Below are 16,189 nucleotides of genomic sequence, written 5' to 3'. Positions count from 1 at the left end.
CCACACTTTTTGGGCATTTGAAAATAGCCGATCTACAAGCTCACAATTCGTTGCATTGCAATGCATTGTGAGCTTGTAGATCGGCTATTTTCAAAGGACTTTTATATATTTCATACATTTGAAAACGTGTGAAATGGGACATTCTTCACAATGAGTAGGCTACTTTCTACTTTTGGTACATTTTGATGCCAATACTTTTGTACTTTCACTAAAGCAAATTTTTAAATCCGGACTTTTACTTGTAACAGAGTATTTCTAAATTGCAGTATTGATAATTTGACTTAAGTAAAACATTTGAGTACTTTTTCCACCACTGGAGATCGGTGTGTTCAGTGCAATGGGGCATGTGTAGCGCTTGCTGTAACTTTGCAGAATGATAGTGTTTGTGTCCCTGACTGTGTGCAAGCATGTAATGCCACAGCCAACACATCTGGACGTTTATGGCACATGACGTAGAACGTTAAACTCTGCCTTGCTGCACACACACAACCCACCCTCTCTGTCATAATCACATTGTCAACTTGAGAGAGGAATTGAAACTTAGAAACTCGCATTATTGTCCCATTGGAGAAATGATAGGGAGAGCAAGCATCCAGATGCAACACACGCACGCACGAACGCACGCACGCGCACGCACACACACACACACACACACACACACACACACACACACACACACACACACACACACACACGCTGACAGATTTAACCACCCTTGAGAAATAAGTGATGCAATGTTTTCCAGTCCTAATGGATGACTATTGTAGCTGTAAGCTCCTTGTCTTTGCCAGCACAGAGGGAGAGTCCAGAACACTCCAGTATAGCCTGATGCATGTCTATGCATCATAGGCAGCCATTAGGCTCTTAGCTCTGTGTGTGTGTGTGTGTGTGTGTGTTTGTGTGTGTGTGTGTGTGTGTGTGTGTGTGTGTGTGTGTGTGTGTGTGTGTGTGTGTGTGTGTGTGTGTGTGCGTGTGCGTGTGCATGTTAGTGCGTGTGTGAACTGTGGCCCTTTGGGGAACCCCCCTCCCTCAGCGAGGTCATTTCCTGTCTAGCCCTCTCTCTCCTTCTGTCCCTTTCCCTCCGTCTCTCCCTTCACCCCCCGACCCCCCTGTGTCTCTCATCCCCTCACACAGGAACACACACATCGAGGGCATACTGTATGAGCTCATAGAAGATCGGCTCAAACACAGTCTATTTATTTTAATAGCGGTGGTCTGGGCATCGTCACATGTTAAACTGAAGAGACAACATGTCAGACTTTAATAGCGTGAACCGAGTTGGTCCAAATTATGTTTTGCTTACAACATCAAAAATTGACTTAGCTTAACTCTAATGTGGTGTACGGGATGATAGAGAATGGCAGCCTGCAGGAGAGAATGAGTCACATGTGATCCGCCATGACAAAAGGGAATACGGAAGGGATGGATGGACCAAGGAGGATGAGAGCAACTGAGAGAAAAAGCCAAATATACAGACATTAGAAAGCAGTAAAACAAACAGAAGGCAGAGGAGATGGAGAAGCGGAAGGGAGTGAGAAAGAGACAAATTGATAAAAGTCGTAGACAAACGTCTTTGTGGGAGCAGCAGCCCTTTCGGAGTTGACCCAGATTCACGTGGAGACGTCCACAACGGGGAGAGTTGAAGACCCCCAGCTCAGAGCTGTCTGTGGGTATGCCTGCACACAACGACGGCTGCAGGCCAGTTTCACCAGCCTTTTCCTCTCCTCTCACCAGCCCTCTGCCCTCCCATAGGGCCTCTCTCCACTGTCCATTCAACAGAGCGAATGACAGTAAACTCCATCAATGGAGACAGAGTTGAAGAACGGAGAGAGAGAGAGAGAGAGAGAGAGAGAGAGAGAGAGAGAGAGAGAGAGAGAGAGAGAGAGAGAAAAGATGAGAGATAGAGGGAATAAGAAAAGAAGACAGAGGAAGGGAGGGAGCTGTCGGGTGAGACCTGATTCTGTCAGAGGAGAGAGAGTTCTTGTTTAACTGTCTGCACCTGAATCTATTTCCAGACTGGCTACGGTTTGGTGTGTGATTGCGTGCACGTGTACACACATATGAGCATGTCTGAGAGTACTTCTGCATCAAATAAAGAATATTAAGGTCAATGCAGGTGAGTGACTGACTGATTGTGTGTGTGTGTGTGTGTGTGTGTGTGTGTGTGTGTGTGTGTGTGTGTGTGTGTGTGTGTGTGTGTGTGTGTGTGTGTGTGTGTGTGTGTGTGTGTGTGTGTGTGTGTGTGTGTGTGTGAGAGTGCGCGCTCACACACACATGGACGAACGTGAATGTAGATGAGATGACAGTGCACTGTACAGTATGTAGGTCGTCTGGGAAGTGTTCTGTTTCTCTGAGGCAGCTAGCGCTCAGGTGTTGAAAGACCTCTGTGAAAGAAAGAGAGACGGTGGGGGAGGGAGATGTTGAGTCGATCCGTTTTCAAGATCTACAGCCATGCATGTGTGTTTAGTTACTCGCGCTGTACTTGTAAAGCCTTCATTGGGGTCTGTACAACTCTATACGGCTGGTCAGGGCACAGAAGTGGGTCATATACTATGCTCTCCGTAAACTTCAAACTTCAACTTCGCCTTCAACTCTTATTGTTACATCACATGTTCACAGGTGAAAAAGAGTGAAAGAGTGGGTGAAATATTTTTTTTGCACAATCTCCCAAAGTTTAGCAGTTTCAAAAGTAGTCTTAGGAATGGAGAACAGAGAAATAAACATAGGAAACAAAGCCAGATAATAGGACAAAGACAGCTACGCTTAGCAGTATATGTGTCTCACACACACACACACACACACACACACACACACACACACACACACACACACACACACGTGCGCGTGCGCACACGCACACAAAAGGTTCTACTCCTAGCCGTAGTAGCAGCAAAAAGAGACAAAGTGATACTACTCCTAACCGCAAACAATTTGTCAGCATGCCAAATGCTGTAAAAAGAGGCATAGCATGTCGATGCTGTTAAGGTGACCAGAGTCATTGAGGGCAAGTGAGAGACATCCCTTAGCAGCTGATATACTAAGTGATGCCAGTGCATAAGCAATGGAGTGTTTTCATAGTCATAATACAGAAAGTGATAATGCTATTGTGACAGCCTATGTCTTCCTATTTCTGGGGCGTTTGCTTTATTAGATAGTAGGATGGATAGAGACAGGAAACAGAGGGCAGAGAAAGATATTATGGAGTGCAACATTGGTCATCATGAGCCATGGCATTGCAGTTATTGCCCTAAGTTGGACAGACATTAAAACCAACAGGGTGCAGAGATGTTCTGATAGGGTCACATGCAAACTACAGCTGTAATAATGGAATATTGTGTTATCTAACATGTTCAATGCATGACTGACAAATTCAGGTCCTAGTGGGCAATAAGTTAACAATCACTGCAAGAGAGCATGTGTGTTCTCTCCCTCTCTCTCTCTCTCTCTCTCTCTCTCTGTCTCTCTCTCTCTCTCTCTCTCTCTCTCTCTCTCTCTCTCTCTCTCTCTCTCTCTCTCTCTCTCTCTCTCTCTCTCTCTCTCTCTCTCTCTCTCACACTCACTCACACTCACACGCACACGCACACACACACGACACACACGACACACACACTCATACACACGTACACATACGTGTACTGTTAGGCCTGTAGCGGGTGCTGACCTTAAAGTGACAACGTACCCCACGCACAGCAAAGAGAGCCCTCTTAACAAACACATACATGCACACACAGCACACACATGCGAATACATAGACTCAGTGGGGGTGACAGTGCAAGGCAAGCAGCTAATGATGTGCCTCACACAGTCACAAGCGCAACAGGAAGTGTCGCTATTAGAAACATGTGTGGCTCATTCATTGTCTAAGAACTCTGGGATCTCAGCAACCCCAGTGGCTCCTAGCAACCCTTCTCTCCCTGTGTTGACTGTTTCACGTCCGTGCATGAAGCAGGCTTTATACCGATGTGTTACACGAGACCATGGGGCTCATGACAATAATCAGTGTGAAGGATAAGGCACAAGATAAATAGTAGCTTTGTGCCGTGGATTAAGTCTTCGACCAGGGGCTCTAATCAATAGAGAGCTAACTCAAACAAACAACAGATTGGGGCCTATCTCAGAGTGGGAGGGAGTAAAGTGTGTGCAGGCATATGTTGAGTGCATGAGTGTGTGTGTGTGTGTGTGTGTGTGTGTGTGTGTGTGTGTGTGTGTGTGTGTGTGTGTGTGTGTGTGTGTGTGTGTGTGTGTGTGTGTGTGTGTGTGTGTGTGTGTGTGTGTTTGTTTGCGTGTTGGTTCATGCAATGCTAGTATATGATTTGCTTTTTTGTTACTTCTTTGAAGTGGTTCTCAAAGTGTGGTCCACCAGCGACCCTCTGGGTTCTTTGAGGGGGTTTCAAATGGAACCTTACAGGTCAGGGAGTGTATGAATGGAACCAAACCATTTGGTTCCATTTGTACACTCAGAGTTATGGGGGTCCTGGAAATTAAAAAAGGGTTGAGAATCAGTGTGGCCTGTGCTGGAATGAGGCAAAGAGGGAAAGAAGAGAAGATGGGAGGGGGAGAGTAGGAGGAGGTGGAGGAAGAGAAGGGAGGGGGGGAGGAGTAAGGAGGCATGGATGGAGAGTTTACATGAACAACAGCTGTTGCGATCGTTAAGAGCTTTAGCTAGAGCCGGAGATCACAGATCTACCCCACACTCAACAGGCATTAGCTGTATGAGTGGCTCTACATATGTGTGTTTGAGTGCTTAGAATGGCACGCACGCACGCACGCACGCACGCACACACACACACACACACACACACACACACACACACACACACACACACACACACACACACACACACACACACACAAGGAGAGAGAGAGACAGAGAGAGAGAGAGAGAGAGAGAGAGAGTGAGAGAGAGAGAGCACGAAAGAGGAGACAGAGATGAAGAGAATTCCTGCTCTTGCAGCAACATGTGTCTAGCGTCTAGCAAGTCCTTGTGAATGTGTATGTGCACATGCTTGTATGTTTGTGTGCGTGTCAGTGAGAGAGAAAGAAACCTCAGTGTTCATTTAACTGTGTAGAAATGGACCCAAATGGTGTGAGCGCACGCGTACGTGCGCATCAATACAGTATACAGTATGTAGTCTGTGTTTGGTCTCTATTATGTTCTATGCGCATAGTGCAGAGAACACCTGGACCCCATTCTTGCCAACCCCTCCCCTCAATCCCCACCATTCACTGCTACGACCCAGCTGGTTCCCATCGTGGGACGGATGGGGGGGAAATGGAGTGTGTGAGAGAGTGAGTGTGTGTGTGTGTGTGTGCGTGTGCGTGTGCGTCAGTGCGTGTGCGTGTGTGTGTGTGTGTGCGCGCGTGCGTGCGCATGCATGCATGCGTGTGCATGGGGGGGTCCTGCTACTTCAACTCCCACTCCAAATGCTGACCTCTAACAGGCACATCATACAGAGTTCCCAGGAACGAGAAATGACTCCGCAATCCCAAACACTACACATAATTCACATCACGTCAGTCAAGTGCAGCCATATGGAGCCAACAGGCTCTGTGCATAACTCTAGTCCTACTCTAGAGGGTGGCATACTCATTTCCTGTTCTGGTTCAGTTTGCTTCATTTGATTGGCTCGGCAGATTTGAACCGGAGACACATATGAAGGCGTGTGTGTTTCCGGTTCAATTCTGCTGACGAGCCAGTCGTATGTAGCTATGGGAAACTGAACCGGAACAGGAAACGGGTGTGTACAGAGCCTATTCCCTTGACCATCGAATGACTTATAAAGATCAGAGCAGAAAAAACAAAAAGCCTCAAGCAACTCAAAAAACACAACCCATTTCCAAAATGGCTGACTACAGTAAAACTTCGCTGCCCAGGGGAACTGAGTTTACCCAGCTCATGTGAGCTTGTAGGTCTGCTATTTTCGGTGTATGACACTGCCGTACGATGGAGCATAAATTGTACATGTTTCAGGTGACATCGAGCTATACTCCCTGGCAACCAGGGGTCATGTTGTGTTGTAGAGACGAATGCCGCTTGAAAGGGAACAGAGCAAGGCCCTGAGTGGGTCTTCTGAGAGTTGAGAATGGAGGGAAAGGGGGGAGAAAAGGGGGGGATGGGAGATGGATGGAGGGGGGAGGGAGGTATGCTACATCTGGAAAAAATTACCATGCGTGCCATTTCTCTGTGGAGAAGAGAGAGAGAGAGAGAGAGGGAGTTAAAGTAGAAGAAGGAATAAGGGGGCGCAGAGTGGAGGAGTAAAAGAGATGGAAACGAAAGGGGTGGAAGAGAGAGAGAGGGATGAAGGGATGGAGGGGTGGAGGGATGGGGAGAGGGAGCCCAAAGCTTTGATCTGCCAGGTCTGATAGAAACTGTCTGCACACATAATCAGGCTCAATCATATAATTGCGCTGAAAGAAAGAACACTTCGCCTTTAGATCACTGGGCTTCATGTAAGATAACATGCATATGCTCACGAACACAAACACCCTGAGACACTGAGAGTTGCATGACATGCACACGCTTACACAAAGACACACACACACAAAGACACACACACACACACACACACACACACACACACACACACACACACACACACACACACACACACACACACACACACACACACACACACACACACACACACACACACACACACACACACACACACACACACACACACACACACACACACGGTTTGCATTACTCATCATTAAGAGGTGATAATTTGTTCCATGATGAACACACATACAGACACAGTACATATAAAGCCATGCATAGAAATGCAAGCTCTACTCATCAAAGTACAATTCGTCATGTGTTGCAAACAAAGAGGAACAAATAGCTCTTTATGTGTCAGCCTTAAAACAAAGCCATCAATCCTTCAAACATTTCAGAAGGATGGAGAGCAGAAACATCTGAACTGCAGCTGTTGGTTCAAAGTCTCACACTGCTTTGCCCTGGTACAATATCGCCCTCTGCTGACTGGGACCTTTGTAGCATGTTAAATGACTTACAATCTTTGTTTCTTTATCTCTCTCTCTCTCTCTCTCTCTCTCTCTCTCTCTCTCTCTCTCTCTCTCTCTCTCTCTCTCTCTCTCTCTCTCTCTCTCTCTCTCTCTCTCTCTCTCTCTCTCTCTCTCTCTCTCTCTCTCTCTCTCTCTCACACACACACACACACACACACACACACACACACACACACACACTCACACACAAAGCCTATGCAGTATGGACCACACGACCAGGGCTGTTTTTGGCAGTTGCAGTAACCTTATATAACCTATAGATGACACTCTGACTCATAGCTCACATCTCTCTCTCTCTCTCTGTGTGTGTGTGTGTGTGTGTGTGTGTGTGTGTGTGTGTGTGTGTGTGTGTGTGTGTGTGTGTGTGTGTGTGTGTGTGTGTGTGCGTGCGTGCGTGCTTGCGTGCGTGCGTGCGTGCGTGCGTGCGTGCGTGCGTGCGTGAGAGAGAGAGAGAGAGAGAGAGAGAGAGAGAGAGAGAGAGAGAATGGAATACCAACCACCTTAAGGACTACAAATTATTGTGTGTATCCCTGCACTGTTTACACCAAATGACCTCGGTACATAGAAATACTGTTCATATAAACAGAGCAACTGACTTTAATATAATTCATTTGAATAAATTGCTGCTACTTGTCGCAAAGGTTGTAGGCTATACCAAGTCACTTGGTATAAAACCGTTGCATTCGCTTGGTCCAAGTGAATGCAAAACATCGAAATATTGCTGTCAACTTTCAAAAGTTTATACACCAAGCTTAAGAAAGCTCTGTTTACACTTTTATTTTCAATATTTATTTGTACATTCATTGTTTTGTTTTGTTCCACTTTTGCTTTGGCAATGTAAACGTTTGTTTTCTCATGCCAATAAGGATCCTTTGAATTGAATTGAGTGAGTGAGTGAGTGAGTGAGTGAGTGAGTGAGTGAGTGAGTGAGTGAGCATACTTACTAGCCCACAGAGAAAGAGGAGCTTCATAGTGGGATAGTACTAGCAAAGTTGAAGTTGACATATTTAATCTCAACAAAAACATATCTTCAAGGTCCTGTAAAAAGAGATGTTAGAAAAACAACAGGATTCATAATTACTCATTAGTTCCTCATTTAAAGGTTTATAGATTGCACAGCAGTGGTTGGGACTGGGAGTGTTTGTTTGCACTGTGTGGGTTAATAGGTTACATTCTTTGGGCGTGGAAGTGTTATGTCTATAGCCTATAGCTTCACACAGATACACAGACAGACCATGAGACCGTAGGCTACATCTCTGATGGATGCCTTTGCCTCTAGGTTCAAACCGGGCTTCTAGTGTCTTTCGGGGAGAAAGACACTAAAATAGCCTCCCCTTCCCACGCAGTTGTAATCAGGGATTAAAGTAACAGTGGTGGAAGAAGTACTCACATGTTTTACTTGAGTAAAAGTATTAATACTGCAATGTACATATACTCTGTTAGAAGTAGAAGTCCCGTATTCAAAATATACTTGAGTAAAAGTATCGGCATCAATCAAAAATGTATTAAATATTTTGAAAATAGCCGATCTACAAGCTATTTTCTATTTAGCTATCTTCAAATGGCCGAAATATATATAGGGCTGAAGTGGTTAATGTATGTTTTGTGATAATAATCTAAATCTGCAAAGTATACTAGTATCTAAAGCTGTCAAATAATTGTAGTGGAGTAAAAGGTACAATATTTGCCTCTGAGATGTAGTGGGGTAGTAAAGTAAAAGTAGGCCTACCTCTAAATGTTATAAAGTACAGTACTTGAGTATGTAGGCCTACTTAGTTACTTTCCACCACTGAATACATAATATGATAGTCTTGAGCCAAGGCTTACGCACATTCATCGAGAGCTTATTGTCTGTACTCCAAGTTCCACCTGTTCACGTTGCATGACACACCCAAGGCCGGCGGCTCTCCTTTCAGAGAGAGAGAGAATAGTCAGAATACCATTTCCTCGTTTTTCCTCGTCTTTGTTGTGCCTCCTCTCCGTAGTCATGACAACAGTGTTGAGGGCGGAAGTACCAGCCTCCTCATGCCCATTACATGCAAAGGAGGAAATTTGCTTTTAAGGAAATTACAAGACGCAGAGGAAGAGGGGAAATAGCGTCAGACTGAAGAAAGAAAGAGAAAAAAACGCTTGATAATAAAGTGAATACAAATAAATAAACACGTTTTTAAACCAGATATAGTCCTACATATTTCTCTCTTCGTCAACCACCACCTCTGCTCTGACGTAAGACATTTTAAATATGAATGAACTATTGTACACCAGACACCTGCAATTCCAAGTAAAGCAATTCAAGGGCATGTCCGTCCTGCGGGTTTTTTGTTTTTGTTGACACACCTGACACACCTGACCTGACCATACATTGTTACCTAACATTAAAGAGTGAACACAAAAGGACAGTTCTGGCAGCTGTTTTTTAAAGTCATAAATTGTTTTAATGTAGGCTACTGCTTGGCTTCAATGTCAAATACAATGAAAGAAGGTTTGGAATGACTACATTTGGATATATGTATATGACATTTAGCTAGAATAATTATCAAATTGATTATTAATATATATTTTTTCTTCTTATTACTATTATTATTGAAGCCAAGCAGTACATTTTGCCAGTAAAGATTGGATTTTTCTTTTTTCTTTTACGTTTTAGTTTTACTCTCTAGGGTTTTACTACGTCAACGTGCAGTGGTCCCGCCTACCCTTTTGACTGACATCCGTTCATTCTCGAGTGCCATTGGCTCAGAGCAGCGTCAGTCACTCCTGCCCACCAGACATGCCCCTCCCCCCTCTGTCTCTCCACACACACAACGCTACATTCACAGAGAGCAGCACGAGCCGATACGTTAATATCCAACTATCTCTGGATAATGACGAACTAATATTCACCCCAGAAGCCGTAAGTCTTACTATCGTTGTCATTTTCAAACGGGTTTGTTCCTATCGCCGATGTGACATTGTGTGCCAGGGAGTTTGCTTTTGCCTTTAGCTTCCGTTTGAATGAAACGAGCAAAGTTGTTGACAGGTAAAGAGCGAGGAGGTGCTCCTGTTCGTTTCTACAGAGTGATGTGAATGATTCATGGGGAAATATTCGTCGGTCGATAGAATTATTAATGGGATCCGGACGCCAGGCAGACAGACGTGGCAACCTAGGGCATGGTGTCGTCTGTCAAAGCATGGTCTCCGGTGACTTCTTTTTTCTGGGTTCCATGGGGAGCTGTGGGTGCCGCTGTGAGCACCACATGGAAGGGAACGGAACAGCGGAACATTTTGTCTTTCACTGTGGTGTAAAGTAACTCAGTACATTTACTCAAGTACTGTGCTTTTGCTTCTGCTCCACTACATCTCAGAGGCAAATATTGTACTTTTTTACTCCACTACAAACTTGAGTTACTTGTTACTTTTGTAGATTTGGATTATTATTACAAAACATACACTGAAAATAGCCGATCTACAAGCTCTGCTATTTTCAAAAGATTATTATGCATTTTATACATTTGAAAACTTGTGAAATGGGACATTCTGCATAATGAGTACTTTTACTTTTGGTACTTTAAGTATATATTTCGATGCCAATACTTTTGTACTTTTACTCGAGTAACATTTTGAACACAGGCCTTATACTTGTAACAGAGTCTTTTTATATTGTGGTATTGCTACTTTTAGTAGTGAAATATCGGAGTACTTCCACCACTGACGCTGACAAGTTTTGACTTTGCTGTGTTGGCTGTTGGCAAGAGGAACTGTGTGCTTGGCTCGGAATTGTGGTTTTGACCCGGCTGGCTGCTACCATTGTTGACTTTTCAGGGAATTCAGGCACACAGAGGCTATAACTTATCCCATTACTCTCTGTCAGGGACATTGTAATTACGATTTATAAACAAACTCTCTCCACTATAGTCTCAGTTTGAAGCTATTATCGCCGTCTATAGGATGTTTGAAGAATTGGAAGTGTTTTTTGCACTAGCTAAAATGTGAAGGTTAGGGCTAGTGTGGGGGTCATTGTTAGGCAGCAGGTGAGTAGTCTGCTGTACTAGTGGGCAACAGATGTTACATCTATTCAGATAGCTGCACAGTGAGGGCAATAGGTACATGCATTCAAAGAGATGTCTGGTATAGCCTAACAGAAACAGGGACATTACATCCATTCGAAAATATGTTGCATACAGTGCAGGGAAACATCACCTTACATCGCTTCAAACAGATGTTTGATATGCTGTAGCATTTATACATGGCAATAGGGACATTATATCAATTCAAACTGATTTTTGATATACGGCTTACGGTAGCCTACTACAGAGCAGGCCAACAGATCGTTCAAACAGATGTTTATGTAGAGTGCAGGGCAACTGGATCGTTACAGCCATTCAAGCAGATGTGTTTCAGATACAGTAGCAGCCTAACAGTGCAGGACAACAGACTTTACACCTGTAGACCCCTTAACAGACGACATCACACTGATAAGAACCAGTATGCGCGCGCAGGCCGGCACCAAATGAAACCCATTCTGTCATGTCTCTCGCTAGGACGCGCCTCACTAGCCAACACACAAGAGGAGGTTGAATGAACTGAAACCAGCGCACCCCGAAACAATATGTTGGGAATTGATTGCATGACACAATCACCTGTGTGTCCAGTCTCAATGTTGGCAAACAAATAGTTGGTCTATAGGTTAAAGTGCAGGCCAGGGCAACAGGGATGTTACTTGCATTCAAACAGATGTTGATATACAGTAGCCTACACAGTGCAATGCAATGGGGATGTTACATCCATTCAAGCAGAGGTTTGCTACAGTAGCCTACAGTGCAGGGCAGGCCAACATACATTACATCATTCAAAAAATATGTTTGATATACAGTACAGTGCAGGGCAACAGAGACGTTTTATAACGTCCAGTCAAACAGTAGCAGCCTACAGTGCACACACACAGCAACAGGGACGTTACAGCGATTCAAACAAAATGTTTGGTATGCAGGATACAGTGCACGATTCATAAATGTTTGACATGCAGTAGCAGCCTATGCACTGCAGGTAGGGCGACAGAAATTGCATCCTTTCAGACAGAAATTGCATCCTAAGCGTTTGCCTAGGCTTATAGGCGACCACATACAGTATGTGACAAAATGTAATGATACTTTCCCTTTCTATCGTTTTAGTCGTAGTGGATGGTTGGGTGTTCTTTAAAGAGCCAGCCCTTAACCCATTAATAGCTGGAACGCATCTGTGTCACTTTAGATTTATTTGGCTATTCAAAAATAGCAGATATACAAGCTCATAGCGCGGCACCGAGTGCCGCGCTATGAGCTTGTAGATCTGCTATTTTTGAAAAATCGTGAAAATATTTTTAATTTTTTTTCCGAAAAACTGTTAGGATTTAGAAAATGTTTAGAAGCGGCCTCAGGTCTTAATGGGTTAACGTAAAACGTTGGAAATATACATTGTTTGTGTCTGCAGAAATGTGTACTGGTCCCCACGTGTCCCTATGACTCACAGAGTTATCTCTGTCACTCCCTCCGCTCCACAACACCCACTTAAAGGCTGGTAAATACAGAGAACCCCCTGACGTGACTAATGCACTGACTGATTAGACTCTCAAAATACTCACCCTGTGATCTCTAGTTGTCTCCTATGTAGAGGCTATATGTGTTGTGTTTTAAATGATGATATGTGTCCTACATTCCAGCCAAGGCAGCCGGTGAATAGTGATTTGAAAAAAACATGATCATTATTATTATTATTTTCTGGTGAGAGGGAAATCACGTTTCAGCGTTAGTGGCCCTATAAATAGCCCTCCATGCTTTATGCCCTCACATTCTTCCTTCAAGCCCAAACAATCGGGATATAGTACTACAGTATCCCCTCCCTTGCCTTCGGTTTTGTATCCATGGCAACCCGAGATGGAGCAGCAATACAGTGTGGCCCTCGTCGTCTCAGAAGCAAGGAGACGGAACATATTTCGCTATGTGCCTTCTCAGAACACAATATATGGACATCCTAACTCCCACATGACATGACCTCTCTCTCTCTCTCTCTTTCTCTTTCTATCTCTTTCTCTCTTTTTCTCTCTCTCTCTCTCTCACACCATTTCAGCTTCACTGTGATTTAATGTGCTGACTTGTCACATTGCTGCTGTGAACTCTTTTATTTTGTGTCTGCAAAGATGACAGCTTGTCACATTAACTCACCATTCATATTTGGCTGCTAAACCTTGTTAACCCTTTAAGACCGGGAAAGCATCATTTGTGTCATTTTAAGATTTCTTAATTTTTGGCTATTCAAAAATAGCAGACATACAAGCGCTCATAGCGCGGCACCGAGTGCCGCTCTATTAGCTTGTATTTTAAAAAATCATGAAAATGTTTGCAAATCTTGGAATATATATATTTATAAAACAAACTTTTGTAAAATATGTAGTTCCAGGGACCCCCCCAGAAGCAAAGATTTCAGTTACAAATGTCCGCTTAAAAAAAGAAAAAAGAAAATTCGGTGCCGCGCTATGAGCTTGTATATCTGCTATTTTTGAACAGCCAAAGAAATCTAAAATGACAGAGATGCGTTCCCGGATTGAATGGGTTAACGATATGTTTACTACCTGGAAACAGGTCAATGGCTTCAGCATGTGTGCAGCCAGGCATGCACACAGTGCTGGACAGTTCATTGCAGCCAATCCAGAGGCAGATGTAGGGACTTAATCCATTTCTCTCCTGTTTTGGTCGTGAAAGGATTTGGCAGTTGATGGATGATGCTGCCGGGTGGATGTGGGCCTATTTCAAGCAAACCTTGTGCCAGCTCAGTATCATAATCAGCACATATACACAGATTTAACTCCATAATTCCGTGAAGGAGCTTTGCCAGAACATTCAGGAGCATTACAAGGGCCAGAGTCACAGATGGGCCATCTGTAAAAGGGCCCATTTGCCTGGCCGGCAGGATAGTAGTATCATATGCATGCGCTGCAGATACTGGGTGGTTGATGATGACAGTGGCACATGGCAATCCTGTGTGTGTATGTGATGTGTGCGTGTGTGTGTGTGTGTCGGTGTCCATGACTATTCTAGTATTTTCACTTGGCCCAACTGTGTTAAGCTAAATGCTGTTAATTTATTACTCAAAGACCAGACATTTTGCAGACAACAAAAGCATTTTCCAAGGGTTCGTTTTTCTCCAAGCTCCAATCAACAGTTTGCACAAAATTGTGAAAGTTTGAGAGAGAGAGAGGGAAAGCAAAGCATGCAAGTGATCAATCTCAAGGCTCAGTAGGATAAGGATACAGGCGATTGGACAGCGACAGCCGCAGCTGTGTGGGGGGCTGAGTGCTTGGCATTATGCTGGGACAAGTACGCAGTCAAATCCTCCATTTTAATTTAATCACCCCAATCTGGTAAATGGTGCATTTATATAGCGCTTTTATCCAAAGCGCTTTACATAGATTGTGCATTACCCATTCACACACACATTCATACACCGATGGTGGAGGAAACCATGCCAAGGCACCAACCTGCTCATCGGGAGCAATTGGGGTTCAGCGTCTTGCTCAAGGACACTTCGACACTAACTCTGGGGGAGCCCGGTCCGTGCCGCTCTGCCAGCCACTCTACCCCTGAGCCACTGCGGCCCCAATTTGGGAACTCATTCGGTAAAAAAAAGTTTTTTTTTGTCTCCTCCCCTTTCGTGGTCCACTTCCTCCCGGGTGCTTCTGTGTTTATTCCTACTAACAACAACAGTTAGCAGAATCTGTCTTGAGAGATCATTACATGAACCCTTGCTTCCATATTCTGGGGTGAACATAGATCTACAGAAAATAGCAGAATTACAAGCTCACAACGCATCACGCCACAATGTGTCCCAATGTAAAAGTATGAGCTTGTAAATCGGCTATTTTCGGCGAAGAGATTTGGTGTGTAGAGTAGAGGCCAGAAAGGAGCAAACCTGGATCCTTGGGGGATCCTGATCAATAAAGTAGGGTTTAACTTGTCAGAGTGTACACATGTTGGCCGTTCTGTCTTGCCTTGCTAGTTTTGTCCAGAGGTCACCCCGATAGAACGGCATTAGCGATCAATCCCTGTGGGCTCTGGTTTGAGGTCATCTATGTATCTATTTGTACAATAGTGGGATATTTCCCCCCAAAACATTTTCCCTACTTGAAGTCAAGTGCAGCATTTGTTCCAGGGCTAATAGCTCACAGTTAAAGCTATGAACGTAGCTTTAACAAGAAATGATGACCAACCTTTAGTGCCCACCACGTGTGTAACATTCACATGACTAGTACCAATAAAACATTTCTAGCTGCCTTATCTGACATTATGCAAATAAATATAAAATCGGTCTGGCCATTTGCTTGACTGTAACTGTTGTATTTGCCACAAGTGCCAGTTCAATCCATATTACCCATTTTACCAGCTGCTCTCAAGAATAATCGTGATAGAAGTGATAGAAAAAAGCAACAACAATCTTTCAGCAAGTTAAAAAACAAAACAAACTTTTGTTGAAGTTGAAGGGGTAGGGTGAAGGGCTGAGATTAGCAGGTCCATGGTTCAAAAAGGAAGGATAGATTTGACTAACTAAGACATGTTTTGAGACTGAAAGTAGAGCCAGACCTGGGGCCACAGAAGGCCTAGTGGTTAAGGCGCATACCACATATAAGCTCTAATGCAGCCTGACAGCGAGTTGCAGGTTCGATTCCCCAACCTGACGACCTTTGCTGCGTGTCACTCCCTGTTTCCTTATATCCTTATATCTCTTCCACTGTACTATCCAAATAAAGGAAGAAAAGCCCCAAAAATATATTTAAAAAAAGAGTAGAGCCAGACCTATATATCGGTTTGGCCAATATATCTTTTGACTATCAGTATTGGCTTTATGCAGCCGATGTGCAGTTTTAAAAGATTTTCAATAGCAGATCTACAAGCTCAAGTTATTATTATCATTGTTGTAATAATAATAATTTGCTTATAATTGTTCTCAAATAAAAACTATAATCAAAAGTTTTTCAAATTGATTAGAATGATTTAACAATTTCTGACAAAATATTGGTTAGAAACATCTGTAATCGGCTGTCTAGGACTCTAGTACAAAATCGGGATGGGTATTGGACCCAAACATCTGGCATCGGTTGGGCTCTCTTTAAGAGAGACCAGTGAGAGTGTATGGTGCCTTGAAGGGCATT

At 43.9% G+C, this 16,189-nt stretch overlaps 1 protein-coding gene across 1 annotated transcript in view; it reads left to right on the top strand.

The window, feature by feature from the left end:
* Positions 1-9,804: 9,804 nt before the first annotated feature.
* LOC308095992 (oxysterol-binding protein-related protein 3-like) overlaps positions 9,805-16,189 on the top strand; it is a 31,033-nt gene continuing 24,648 nt past the window's right edge. The window contains exon 1 of the mRNA XM_080443228.1: positions 9,805-9,922. The gene's annotated coding sequence lies outside the window, so the exon portion shown is untranslated. The remainder of the gene's footprint in view (positions 9,923-16,189) is intronic.

This window comes from Gymnoscopelus braueri (genome assembly GCF_963280865.1).
Source record: "Gymnoscopelus braueri genome assembly, chromosome: 11".
NCBI lineage: Eukaryota > Metazoa > Chordata > Actinopteri > Myctophiformes > Myctophidae > Gymnoscopelus > Gymnoscopelus braueri.
This window is presented reverse-complemented; position numbering and strand designations above follow the sequence as displayed.